The following is a 12511-nucleotide window of genomic DNA, read 5'->3' as shown; positions in this document are numbered from 1 at the left end:
AGTTTATGCTATTTTACCCTCCATACCTGCTTCCCTTTCCTGGCAATGTATCAGTATCAGGAGAACATTTCCAATTCCCAACACTCCCTCAAGGGAAAAAATAAGAATGGATCATGCAGACTACTCTTGGGTTTTCAGGGAATGGCTTGAGGATTTGTTAGTTGTCTTGCCTAACTCAGAGCACCAATGGAAATGCCAGTTTGGACTCCTGGTTGGGATCTCTAAGAAAGATGACAAGCACCAAACTTTCTACAGCTGTACAGGGATATTTTGGGTTTTCACAGTTCTCACAAATCTGCACTGGTATCTCATTCTTGTTTTCAAATGAAATTCCTTGATGACATGTAATGTTGAGTTTTTGAGTAGTTGTTTCCTTGCTATCTGTTTATCCTCCTTGGTGAGATGTCTCTTTACATCTTTTCCCCACTGTTATGTAATGCTTTATTTTTTAAGAGCAATTTCAGAGTCACTGCATAATTGAGTGGAAGTTGCAGATACCCTGTATAATGCTCTGCTTCCAAACATGCATAACCTCCCCCATTATCAATATCCCCCTTCAGAGTGGCACATTTGTTATTCACACACCTGTCTTAACAATCATCATCATCCAAAGTGCATAATGTACATTTGAACTTCTGTGTGTTTGCATGGGTGTATAAATATGTACATCCACCATTATATTATCATACACAGTATTTTCACTGCCCTAAATTATTACCTCTTGTTTCCTCCCTCATTGAAAATCTCTGGCAACTACTCATCTCTTAATTCCCTCCAGAAAATAAGAAGAAAGGTAGTCACTCAGTCTTGTTCTACTATTTGTGACCCCACGGACTGCAGCCCACCAGGCTCCTCTGTCCATGGGATTCTCCAGGCAAGAACACTGGAGTGGGTAGCCATTCCCTTCTCCAGGGGATCGTCCCAACCCAAGTATCAAACCTGGGTCTCCTGCATTGCAAGCAGACTCTTTACTGTCTGAGACATCAGAGAAGCCCAATTCCCTCCATGGTTTTGGCTTTCCCTAATATCATATGGTAGGAAAAATATGTAGGGTTTTTTTTTTTTTTTCACATTGGTTCCCTTCACTCAGCTGTATGCATCTATTTCCTCTGTCTTTATTTTTGCTTGATAGGTCATTTTCATGCAGAATATATTTCCGTTGTCTGAATGCACCATAGTTTGTTTATCCATTTACCTACCAAACAACATCTTTTTTTTTTCATTTATTTTTATAGTTGGAGGCTAATTACTTTACAATATTGTAGTGGTTTTTGTCATACATTGACATGAATCAGCCATGGATTTACATGTATTCCCCATCCCGATCGCCCCTCCCACCTTCCTCTCCACCTGATTCTTCTGGGTCTTCCAGAAAAAGAGACACAGATGTACAGAACAGAATTTTGGACTCTGTGGGAGAAGGCGAGGGTGGGATGTTTTGAGAGAACAGCATCGAAACATGTATATTATCTAGGGTGAAACAGATCACCAGCCCAGGCTGGATGCATGAGACAAGTGCTCGGGCCTGGTGCACTGGGAAGACCCAAACAACATCTTGATTGCTTCCAGATTTAAGCAATTATGAATAAAGTTACTTTAAACATCTCTGTACAGGTTTTTGTGTTGACATAAATTTAAAATCCTTTGGATAAATACCAGGCAGTGCAATTGGTAGATCCTGTTGTTAAGAGGATGGTTAGTTTTTTGAGAAACTGTGAAACTTTCAAAGTGACTATATCATTTTCTTGAATGAAAATGAATTTTCTTCAGCAGTATATGAAAGTTCCTGTTGATTCGTGCACTAATCATTGTGTGGTGTTGTCAGTTTTCTGGATTTTAGCCATTCTACTAAGTGTATAATGATATTTCATTGTTTCAATTTGTGTTTTCCTGATGACAGAGGTATGGAGTGTCTTTTCATCTGTTATTTACCATCTGTCTGTCTGTCTTTGAATAGATACCTGTTAGGGCTTTTGGCCCATTTTTAAATAGCGTTGCTTGTTTTCTTACTATTTTGTTTTAAGAGTTCTTTGTATATTTCAGAATCAAATTATTGTTCCTAAATGCACAAAGATTTTCCTCCATTATACAGCTTGAGTTTTTATATTCTTACCAGTGTCTTTCACAGAGCAAGAAGTTTTTTGTCTTTTGATCATTATTTTTTCTATTATAAATTTTTAATTGATGTATAATTTGTTTACAATGTGTTTCTGCTGTACAGTGAAGTGATTCAGTTACACACATGTATACACATGTGCATTCTTGTTTCTACTCCTTGCCGTTATGTTTTATCATGCGATATTGAATATAGTTCCTTGTGCTATATAGTAGGACCTTGTTATTTATCCATTTGATATATAATAGTTTCCAACTGCTAACCCCCAAATCCCTCTTCATCCTTCCCCCACCCCTCTTCTGCTTGACAACCACAAATCTTTTCTCTATATTTGACAATTTTTTTCTGTTTTGTAGTTTGGTTCATTTGTGTCCTATTTTAGATTCCACATAAAAGTGATACTGTATTGTATTTGTTTTTCCCGTTCTGACTTACCTCACTTAGTATGATAATCTCCAAGTCCGTCTGTGTTGCTACAAGTGGCTTTATTTCACTCTATTTATTGCTGCATGCTATACCATTGTATAGTTTCCATAGTGGCTGTAACAATTTATGTTCTCACCATAGTGGACATGGGTTCCCTTTGCTCTAGGTCCTCATCAACATTTATTATTTCTTGTCTCTGATAATGTCATGTCAACAGATGTGAGGTGATATCACTTTGTGATTTTTCTTTGCATTTTTCCAATAACCAGTGTGATAGTGAGCCCCTTTTCAGGTGCCTATTAGCCATTTGTATATTTTCATTTTTAAAATATCTGTTCAGGTTTTCTCACCATTTTTTTCATTTGATTGTTCATTTTATCGATACTGAGTTGAGTGAGCTGATATGTGAGGCTTCCCTGATGGATCAGCAGGTAAAGAATCTGCAGTGCAAGAGACACAGGAGATGTGGGTTCAGTCCCTGTGTTGAGGTGATCCCCTGGAGGAGGAAATGGCAAATGACTCCAGTATTCTTTCTTGAAAAATCCCATGAACAGAGGTTTGGATATTTGTTTCTTACTGGTCATGTTATTTACAAACTTTTTATTCCATTCCATAGTTTTTTTGTTTTGTCCATGATTTCCCTTTCTGTGTGAAAGCTTTTAAGTTTAATTTGGTCTCATTTATTTTTGCTTATATTTCCTTTATATTAGGGAACAGTTCTTAAAGAAAACTCTTGCTATGATTTATTCCAGAGTGTATTCTGCTTCTCCTCTCTTCTAGGAGCTTTGTATTTTTAGGTCTCCCATTTAATTATTTAAGTAATTTTTAATTTATTTTTGTATATGGTTCTAGAGAATAGTCGGATTTGATTATTTTGCATGTAGCTTTCCAGCTTTCCCAACACTGTTTATAGATGAAATTGTCTTTTCCCCATTGTATAATCAATCTTGCCTTCTTTGTCATAATTATTGGCCTTATAACTGTGGGTTTATTTCTGAACTTTCTGTTCTGTTCCATGGATGTGTCTGTCTCTTTTTGTGCCACAGCTATGCTATTTTCATTACTGTAGCTTTGTAGTATAGTTTGAAATCAGGGACTGTGATACCTATAACTTTGTTTTTCTTTCTTAAGATTGTCTTGTTTATTGGAATCTTTTGTATTTCCATACTAATTTTAGGATTATTTCTTCTAGTTCCATGAAAAATTCCATTGGCATTTTGATAGCTATTACATTGAATCTATGGGCATTTTATCAATATTACTTCTTCCAATCCATGGTACAGTATCTTTCCACCTGCTTGTGTCATCTTCAGTTTCTCATCAGCATCTTACAGTTTCACAAGTCTTGATGTAGGCCACTTTGGGTTAATTCTCCTTGGCACTCTCTGTGCTTCCTGGACCGGAATCTGTATTTCCTTTCCCAGGTTCATAAAGTTTTCAGCTATTATATTTGCAAATACTTTTTCTTCACCTTTCTCCTGTCTCCTTCTGGGACCCTCCATAATGCAAATGTTAGTACTCTTAATGCTGTCCCAGTGGTCTCTTATTCTGTTCCCATTTATTTTTGTTCATCTCTTCTCTGTTCAGCTTCAGCAGTTTCCACCAATCTGTCTTCCAGCTTGCTGATCCATTCCTCTGTATCATCCAATCTTGATTGCTTCTAAGGTATTTACCTCTCAGTTCTTTTTTTTCTTCTAATTGGTTTTTTATACATTTTCCTAAATTCTTTGTTAAAAACTTTAAACTTCCCACTTTATTCATCCAATAATTTCCTAAATTCTTTGAACATCTTACAATCATCACCTTGAACTGTTTCTTGGGTAGATTGCTTATTTGCACTTCACTTAGTTCTGGAACCTTATCTTGTTCCTTTGTTTGGAACATATTTTCTATCTCCACATTTTGCCTCCACAACTTGCTGTTTTTATCACCATGTATTTGGTAGGTTGATAATGTTTCACAACCTTGGACATGTGGTTTTTCTAGAAAATGTTCTCTATGTCCAAGCAACACACTAGCCTCTGATCACCAGGGTAGGACTTTGCTATGGCATCACTAGAAAACTGAAACTTTCAGTAAGAGCTTTAAGAACTAATTGTCAGTTTAGAGCGTGCCAAGAAATGACATGTGGAAGTCACTTATCAAATATAGTATTGGAAAATTTCCACCGTGAGATGAAAAATGATAGTACACTTTTTTCAAGTTAGGGAAGATATTTCTTTTTCATAACTGTAAATCTTAAAAATGAGATCTTCCAGAAAATAAGATCATATTTCAGTAATTACACAAAAATATCTTACTATATTTCCAGTACCACTAGTATTTTAAGATGTCACAATAAATCACATCAGAAGTCCTTATTATAAGTCCTTATCAGAAGTCCAATCCCCCAAGCCTACACATCTCTGAGATACTCTAAAAGGAGCAGATAATAAAAATTCACCTTAAAAATTAATTAAAACCATGGGGAAATAAATACCGTTTTGTGGACAAAGACTGTGCATGTGTGTATGTGTGTATATTCTTCAATTGACAAACCAAGCTAATGATGAACAAATTGAATTCAACAGAGCAAGAAGACAACTTCTCTTTGCTAAATCTTTCCAACATTTGTGACATAATCATCGAGAAGGGGACATTTGACCTAAATGTAAGAAGTCTTCTGAACCACAGAACCTAGTTTCCAGGCTCCTAAAAAGGTAGGAGTTTGTCAGGTGAAAGTCTAAAAAAGTCTTAAATTTTATCTAAGCTTATATAGTGTAAAGATAGTTTATGCTGTCTCTGAATAGACAGATTATATACTTTCATTTAAAAAAATAGTCAATAGGAATATCACAGTAAAGATTTCCAAAAATTCTCTGCTCTAAAAGAGCAAAAGAAACACTGACAAAATTTGTTAAAGTCATGTTTTTCTAAACCCAGAAAGTAAAGCTTACAAAAATCTGATGGGCGATCATCCAAGAAAAAGCTTCTCCCTTGATAAGACATGAGCCCTGTGGAGTTTTAACTTGCTCCCTTGATCATCATTCCAGCTCTGTGTGGTAACAGAAAATAACAACCTGCAACCACCGTGAAAACTAGCATCCTTAAAGCCTCTGGGAGGAGTAGACAGGATTACAGGAACAAAATACATATGACATATAGAAACAATGTTACAGTTATGGTATAAACTTTGATATTTTGATTAGAACTTAAGTAGAGCATAGATCCTGTACTCGTAAATTCTAATACAAATTGAGGAATCTAGTCTGAATTTTACAACCAACATTGGAAAAGAAAGTGAATTCTTTTAGTTATTGTTAGCAATGCAAAAATTTATGTAAAATACAATCACCAAAAATAAAGAAGGTAAGAAATAAAAAGAAGCATCAAGCTTATAAAAGTTAACTTTTTAAAATGTGTGTGTATACGTACACACACACATACATATATGTATGCATATGTAAATAATGGCGTACATTGTGAACCAGACACTCACTCGACAAAGGAGAGAGTAACACATGAGTGAAAATCTTATAATCAGCTCCTTGTAGGTGGCTTTTGAGCACTGGAATTACTCTAGGAGATGGGAGGTCATAGGATCTGCTGATTCACTGATGCACAGGAGATAAATGTTGATTTTGGACAACTGAATTTGAGAAGAAACCTTGTGATATAAATTTATGTGTTATCAGCATATGGAATGTGTCGAAATGCCTGGAATTCATGAGGTGCTATAGAAAGTGAGTAGAAAGCAGCTACAAAGCAAAAACCCTGAACAATGCCAGTGTTTCTAGATCGAGGAGGGGCATAAAGATCCAGAAAAGGAATCCGAAAAGGAGCAACAAGAAAGGTATAAAGACCACTGGAGGACTTTTATGAAAGTCAAGTGAAGAAATGTTTCAAAGAGAGAGCGCCAGTGAATAAGGTAAATGCCACAGGCAGGTCAAGTCAGATGACGACTAAGAACTGATCCTTGGATCTAGCAAATAAATAATTCATCTCAGTTCAGTAGCTCAGTCGTATCCGACTCTTTGTGACCCCATGGACGGCAGCATACCAGGCCTCCCTGTCCCTCACCAGCTTCTGGAGTTTACTCAAACTCATGTCCATTGAGTCGGTGATGGCATCCAACCATCTCATCCTCTGTCATCCCCTTCTCCTCCTGCCTTCAATCTTTTGCAGCATCAGGGTCTTTTCAAATGAGTCAGCTCTTTGCATCAGGTCACTAAAGTATTGGAGTTTCAGCTTCTACATCAGTCCTTCCAATGAACACCCAGGACTGATCTCCTTTAGGATGGACAGGTTGGATCTCCTTGCAGTCCAAGGTACTCTCAAGAGGCTTCTCCAACACCACAGTTCAAAAGATCAACTCTTCAGTGCTCAGCTTTCTTTATAGTCCAACTCTCACATCTATACACAACTACTGGAAAAACCATAGCCTTGACTAGATGGACCTTTGTTGGCAAAGTAATGTCTTTGCTTTTCAATATGCTATCTAGGTTGGTCATAACTTTCCTGCCGAGGAGTAAGCATCTTTTGATTTCATAGCTGCAGTCACCATCTGCAGTGATTTTGGAGTCCAAAAAAATAGTCTCTCACTGTTTACACTGTCTCCCCATCTATTTGCCATGAAGTGATGGGACAGGATGCCATGATCTTAGTTTTCTGAATGTTGAGCTTTAAGCCAACATTTGTACTCTCCTCTTTCACTTTCATCAAGAGGCTCTTTAGTCCTTCTTTGCTTTCTGCCATAAGGGTGGTGACATCTGCATATCTGAGGTTATTGATATCTCTCCTGGCAATCTTGATTCCAGCTTCTGATTCATCCAGCCCAGTGTTTCTCATGATGTACTCTGCATATAAGTTAAATAAGCAGGGTGACAATATATAGCCTTGACATACTTCTTTTCTTATTTGGAACCAGTCTGTTGTTCCATGTCCAGTTCTAACAGTTGCTTCCTGACCTGCATACCGATTTCTCAAGAGGCAGGTCAGGTGGTTTGGTATTCCCATCCCTTCAGAATTTTCCACAGTTTATTGTGATCCACACAAACAAAGGCTTTGGCATAGTCAATAAAGCAGAAATAGATGTTTTTCTGGAACTCTCTTGCTTTTTTGATGATCCAGCGAATGTTGGCAATTTGACCTCTGGCTCCTCTGCTTTTTCTAAATCCAGCTTGAACATCTGGAAGTTGAGTTTCACGTACTGTTGAAGCCTGGGTTGGAGAATTTTGAGCATTATGTTGCTGGCGTGTGAGATGAGTGCAATTGTGTGGTAGTTTGAGCATTCTTGAGCATTGCCTTTCTTAAGCATTAGAATGGAAACTGACCTTTTCCAGTCCTGTGGCCACTGCTGAGTTTTCCAAATTTGCTGACATATTGAGTGCAGCACTTTCACAGCAGCATCTTTTAGGATTTGAAATAGCTCAACTGGAATTCCATCATCTCCATTAGCTTTGTTTGTTCTGATGCTTCCTAAGGCCCACTTGACTTTGCATTCCAGGATGTCTGGCTCTCGGTAGTGATCATACCATTGTGATTATCTGGGTCATGAAGATTTTCTTGTATACTTCATCTGTGTATTCTTGCCACCTCTTCTTAATATCTTCTGCTTCTGTTAGGTTCATACTATTCTGTACTTTATTGAGCCCATCTTTGCATGAAATGTTCTCTTTATATCTCTAGTTTTCTTGAAGAGATTGCTAGTCTTTCCCATTCAATTGTTTTCCTCTATTTCTTTGCACTGATCACGGAGGAAGGCTTTCTTATCTCTCCTTGCTGTTCTTTGCAACTCTGCATTCAAATGAGTGTATCTTTCCTTTTCTCCTTTTCTTTTCACTTCTCTTCTGTTCACAGCTATTTGTAAGGCCTCCTCAGAGAGCCATTTTGCTTTTTTGCATTTTTCCCCCCCTCAGGGATGGTCTTGATCCCTGTCTCCTGAACAATGTCATGAACCTCTGTCCATAATTCATCAGACACTATCTAGCAGATCTAGTCTCTTATATCTATTTCTCACTTCCACTGTATAATTGTAAGGGATTTGATTAGGCAATACCTGAATGGTATAGCAGTTTTCCCTACTTCTTCAATTTCAGTCTGAATTTGGCAATAAGAAGTTCATGATCTGAGCCACAGTCAGCTCCCAGTCTTGTTTTTGCTGACTGTATAGAGCTTCTCCATCTTTGACTGAAAAGAATATAATCAATCTGATTTTGGTGTTGATCATCAGGTGATGTCCATGTGTAGAGTCTTCTCTTGTGTTGTTGGAAGAGGGTGTTTGCTATGACCAGTGTGTTCTCTTGGCAAAACTCTGTTAGCCTTTGCCCTGATTTATTCTGTACTCCAAGGCCAAATTTGCCTGTTACTCCAGGTGTTTCTTGACTTCCTACTTTTGTATTCCAGTCCCTTATTCTGAAAAGGACATCTTTTTGCGGTGTTAGTTTTAGAAGGTCTTGTAGGTCTTCATAGAACCATTCAACTTCAGCTTCTTCAGCATTGTTGATCCAGACATAGACTTGGATTACTGTGATATTGAATGGTTTGCCTTGGAAATGAACAGAGATCATTCTGTCATTTTTGAGATTGCATCGAAGAACTGCATTTTGGAATCTTTTGTTGACTGTGATGGCTACTCCATTCTTTCTAATGGATTCTTGCCCACAGTAGTAGATATGATGGTCATCTGAGTTAAATCCACCCATTCCAATCCTTTTAGTTCACTGATCCCTAAAATGTCGATGTTCACTCTTGCCATCTCGTCTTTGACCACTTCCAATTTGCCTTGATTCATGGACCTAACATTCCAGGTTCCAATGCAATATTGCTCTTTACAGCATCGGACCTTGCTTCCATCACCAGTCCCATCCAAAACTGGGTGTTGTTTTTGCTTTGGATCCGTCTCTTCATTCTTTCTGAAGTTATTTCTTCACTGATCTCCAGTAGCATATTGGGCACCTACTGACCTGGGGAGTTCATCTTTCAGTGTCCTATTTTTTGCCTTTTCATACTGTTCATGGGCTTCTCAAGGTAAGATACTGAAGTGGTTTGCCATTCCCTTCTCCAGGGGACCATATTTTGTCAGAACTCTCCACCATGATCCGTCCATCTTGGGTGGCCCTACAGGGCACAGCTCATAGTTTCATTGAGTTAGACAAGGCTGTGGTCCATGTGATTAGATTGGTTAGCTTTCTGTGATTGTGGTTTTCAGTCTGTCTGCCCTCTGATGGAGAAGGATAAGAGGCTTATGGAAGCTTCCCAATGGGAGAGACTGACTGAGGGGAAAACTGGATCTTGTTCTGATGGGTGGGGCTATGCTCAGTAAATATTTAATCCAATTTTCTGTTGATGGGTAGAGCTGTGTTCCCTCCCTGCTATTTCAGTTCAGTTCAGTCAGTCACTCAATCGTGTCTGAATCTTTGTGACCCCACGAATCGCAGCACGCCAGGCCTCCCTGTCCATCACCAACTCCCGGAGTTTACTCAATCTCATGCCCCTGAGTCAGTGATGCCATCCAGCCATCTATCCTCTGTCATCCCCTTCTCCTCCTGCCTCCAATCCCTCCCAGCATCAGGGTCTTTTCCAATGAGTCAACTCTTCGCATGAGGTGGCCAAAGTATTGGAGTTTCAGCTTCAGCATCAGTCCTTCCAATGAACATCCAGGACTGATCTCCTTTAGAGTGGACTGGTTGGATCTCCTTGCAGTCCAAGGGACTCTCAAAAGTCTTCTCCAACACCACAGTTCAAATGCATCAATTTTTCATTGCTCAGCTTTCTTCACAGTCCAACTCTCACATCCATACATGACCACTGGAAAAACCATAGCCTTGATTAGACGGACCTTTGTTGGCAAAGTAATGTCTCTGCTTTTTAATATGCTATCTAGGTTGGTCATGACTGTCCTTCCAAGGAGTAAGCGTCTTTTAATTTCATGGCTGCAATCACCATTAAGCCAACTTTGTCACTCTCCTCTTTCACTTTCATCAAGAGGCTCTTAGGTTCTTCTTTGCTTTCTGTCATAAGGGTAGTGTCATCTGCATATCTGAGGTTATTGATATTTCTCCCAGCAATCTTATTCCAGCTTGTGCTTCTTCCAGCACAGCATTTCTCATGATGTATTCTGCATATACGTTAAATAAGCAGGGTGACAATATACAGCCTTGACGCACTGCTTTTCCTATTTGGAACCAGTCTGTTGTTCCATGTCCAGTTCTAACAGTTGCTCCCTGACCTGCATACAGATTTCTCAAGAGGCAGGTCAGGTGGTCTGGTATTCCCATCTCTTTCAGCGTTTTCCACAGTTTATTGTGATCCACACAAACAAAGGCTTTGGCATAGTCAATAAAGCAGAAATAGATGTTTTTCTGGAACTCTCTTGCTTTTTTGATGATCCAGCAGATGTTGGCAATTTGATCTCTGGCTCCTCTGCCTTTTCTAAAGCCAGGTTGAACATCTGGAAGTTCATGGTTCACATATTGCTGAAGCCTGGCTTGGAGAATTTTGAGCATTACTTTACTAGCATGTGCTGCTGCTGCTTCTAAGTCACATCAGTCATGTCAGACTCTGTGTGATCCCATAGACAGCAGTCCACCAGGCTCCCCCGTCCCTGGGATTCTCCAGGCAAGAACACTGGAGTGGGTTGCCATTTCCTTCTCCAATGCGTTAAAGTGAAAAGTGAAAGTGACGTCGCTCAGTCGTGTCCGACTCTTAGCGACCCCATGGACTGCAGCCTACCAGGCTCCTCCATCCATGGGATTTTCCAGGCAAGAGTACTGAAGTGGGGTGCCATTGCCTTCTCCGTTCTAGCATGTGAGATGAGTGCAATTGTGTGGTAGTTTGAGCATTCTTTGGGATTGCCTTTCTTTGGGCTATTTACCTGGGGCCAAACTATGGTGGAGGTGATGAAGATGATGGCAACCTGCTTCAAAAATCCCATGCATGTATTGCTACACTCACTGCCCCCAACCCTGCAGCAGGCCACCACGAACCCACACCTCCTCTGGAGACTCCTGGACACCCACAGGCAAGTCTGGGTCAATTTCCCATGGGGTGACTGCTCCCGTCTCCTGGGTCCTGGTGCACAAGTTTCTGTTTGTGCCCTCCAAGAGTCTTTTTTCCCAGTCCTGTTTAAGTTCTGGTAGTTTTATGGTGGGTTTAATGGCGACCTCCTCCAAGAGGGCTTATGCCATACCCAAATCTGCTGCACCCAGAGCCCCTGTCCCTGCGGCAGTCCATTGCTGACTCGTACTTCCACAGGAGACACTCAAACACAGTTCTGTCTTGGTCTCTGTGGGGTCCCTGGGTCCTGGTGCGCACAAGGTTAGTTTGAGCCCTCTAAGCATCTCTGGCGGGAATGGGGTTTGATTCTAAACGTGAATTCGTCTCTCCTACTGTCTTGCTGGGGCTTCTCATTTGCCCTTGGATGCTGGGTATCTCTTCACAGTCACTCCAGCTCCTACCATCTTACTGGGGTTTCTCTGACCTTGGACATGGAGTATCACCTCAAGGCCGGTCCAGCGAAGCACAGCCACTGCTCCTGACCTTGGACTTGGGGCAAACAGATAATTAGTGTCTTTAAAATTAAGAGTTTCACATTGTAACCTACTGTGTGCAAGTCAGATAGGAACAGAGATTTTATTGCTGGAGAGAAGTTCTTGAGAGAGGGTTTGAATTCATACCATAAGTTGGAGGCTGGCCTTCACTAGGGAGGAAACTCATGACTCCTTAGTAAGAGAAGGCAAGCTGGGATAAATGCAAAGATTAATTAATTAATGTGTTAGTAGTGTACAAACTTATCTTGTTGTTTCTGTGTTCATAGTTACTCTTGCTTACTAGCTGAGACTATGGGTGGAAGGACTTATAGAAGCCTAAAGAAAGGAAATAAGAGAAAAAGTTACCTGAGAGAAGACCAGTGAAATACAGTATACTTTCCGGGAGCATCAGGGGCCAGATCAATGTGAATACTCATGAATTTAAGGGATCTGAGTCACC

The sequence above is a fragment of the Odocoileus virginianus genome, chromosome 1 (genome assembly GCF_023699985.2).
Source record: "Odocoileus virginianus isolate 20LAN1187 ecotype Illinois chromosome 1, Ovbor_1.2, whole genome shotgun sequence".
Lineage (NCBI taxonomy): Eukaryota > Metazoa > Chordata > Mammalia > Artiodactyla > Cervidae > Odocoileus > Odocoileus virginianus.
The sequence above is the reverse complement of the archived record's forward strand: the minus strand, read 5'-3'. Positions refer to the sequence as shown.